Source organism: Gekko japonicus, unplaced genomic scaffold (assembly GCF_001447785.1).
Source record: "Gekko japonicus isolate JY-2015 unplaced genomic scaffold, Gekko_japonicus_V1.1 scaffold8214, whole genome shotgun sequence".
NCBI classification, from domain to species: domain Eukaryota; kingdom Metazoa; phylum Chordata; class Lepidosauria; order Squamata; family Gekkonidae; genus Gekko; species Gekko japonicus.
Genome location: NW_015176687.1, coordinates 9,082 through 11,121, shown reverse-complemented (window position 1 = coordinate 11,121; position 2,040 = coordinate 9,082). Strand labels below are relative to the sequence as shown.

The window sequence follows — 2,040 nt, the reverse complement described above, 5'->3', positions numbered from 1 at the left end:
ACAGCCAGATCTCTCTCTCAGCACTTCAGATTATCTACTCTTTCCATTTGAGCTGAAGGCAGAACCACGCAGGTGCTGGGCTGCTAGCTCAGCTAGCAACATTTGGAGTGCAGGAGCTCAGTTCAAGCCCTGTTGCAGGCAGAACCAGAACTAGGAGGCTTCTCCCACTGCAAGGGACTGAGTATGAATTTATCTGCATAGCCCTGCCTCCAAGGCAAGCAGGAGATGTAACCCACTCCTGAATAACCTTCATTCAGCTGAAGAGACAGGCTTCGTGGTAAGCCCAGCGCTATGTTTCCATTTAAGCAGAAGTGCCTCCACATTAACAAGGGCAAATGTCCATAAAATGTTGACCTTTCTGAGTGGGATTTTTGAGCACTCTCTTGCTTACCCTCTAGGGTCGTCAGAGCGACAGTGACACCAAGGCGGGTCGGAAAACCAAGGAAATTGAGGACCTTGTCACAGAGACGGTGAAAGGGAAACCTGAAATGGTAGGCTATGGGAGAGCTCTAAAGGAGTAGGTTTATAAAACTCACAGCTCCTCGGTAGGGGAACTAAGAGGTTGGGGCTGCATAGGTTCTTTCCCATGGCCTTGGAGAAGTATGAACTTCCATGCAGACAAAGGCCATTCTACTGAATTTTTTAGAAAGAATAAGAGGGAGAACTATTAGATGCAGAGAAGGCGTAGCAGATGTAATTGGTTGCAATATCTCCATTGGCTGCTTAATGCTATGAAGTTTAATTTGTTGGAGGGATGAGGAAGGCAAGTCATAGAAAGTTCAGGTGCTTCTAAAGAGTAGCCTGTGTTACTTCCTTGAGAAGGCGTAGCAGATGTAATTGGTTGCAATATCTCCATTGGCTGCTTAATGCTATGAAGTTTAATTTGTTGGAGGGATGAGGAAGGCAAGTCATAGAAAGTTCAGGTGCTTCTAAAGAGTAGCCTGTGTTACTTCCTTGGGTGTTTGTTCTCCTATGTCCATTTATCATACTGTAAGTTTAAGGCTGTTTGCAAGCATCCCGTAGAGTTTGCTGTGAATTGATCACAAATAAGAATGAGAGTTGGATGTATTTTCACCGAAACTCGTTGGCAGTGAGGTAGAGCTCATGAGGTTTCAGGTGTGGGGCTGGGTTGTTAACAACTGATGGAGTTCATTCTCTCCCTCTCCCCCCCACAGCAGACCACAGCTTCCCAGCAGATGTTGAACTTCCCTGATAAGAGCAAGGAGAAGCCTCCAGACATGCAAAACTTTGGGCTGCGTACTGACATGTACACCAAGAAGAATGCTCCCTCCAAGGTAGAGGGCAGGCAGAGGGGGGATTTGCTCAGATGCTTACTCAGAGAGGCGTGGGTGCTAATGTGCGGTTTTCTCCCATAGAGCAAAGCTGCTGCCAGCGCCACTCGGGAGTGGACCGAGCAGGAGACGCTGCTGCTGCTGGAGGTGAGCAGAACAAGAGGATTCCAATTAAATTATGGACTTATGACTTGCTCATAACACTTCGTAAGGGATCCTCTCCTTTTAATTGCTAAACTCTTGTATCTGTTTCTAGCAGCATTCCAGTAGGTAAAAACTAAAAAATGGTGCAAAAAACCTATATTTTTGTTTGTTTGTTGATTGGTTGGTTCTCTGAAGCCCTCCCACTTTGTGTACCCACGTACAGACAGTTCTTTTTCAGACTGGAGTCGTTTGCTGCTTTGTCCAAGATGGTATTCTTTCCAGTATTGTTCAGCAAGTTGGATGCCCATATCAGAAGATTTCAGAGTTGCTAAAGTGACATGGTTTCAGTGAGAAGGCTCTTCTGGTTATTTGGAAATAATACTGATAATAAAAGGCAACTAGAATAATTTCGCTTTTATTTTGGTTTGGATGTTGAGGCCATCATACCTTGACTGTACCTTGTTTACCTTAACCATGATTAAGTATTACTTTATGTTCTGCCTGAGTACCCAAACTGTGATGTGAAATCATGGTTTGTGTTAACTGTGCTTCAGTGTTACGCCTTCACCCAACAAATCAGGGTTAAGTCACATTTCTCATCTCT

At 44.8% G+C, this 2,040-nt stretch overlaps 1 long non-coding RNA gene across 1 annotated transcript; it reads left to right on the top strand.

Annotated features, from left to right (window-relative positions):
- Positions 1-404: 404 nt before the first annotated feature.
- Positions 405-1,440, top strand: LOC107124166. Its single transcript, XR_001482978.1, has 3 exons — positions 405-491; positions 1,176-1,295; positions 1,377-1,440. It is a non-coding gene; the product is annotated as an uncharacterized LOC107124166 (long non-coding RNA).
- Positions 1,441-2,040: the final 600 nt, after the last annotated feature.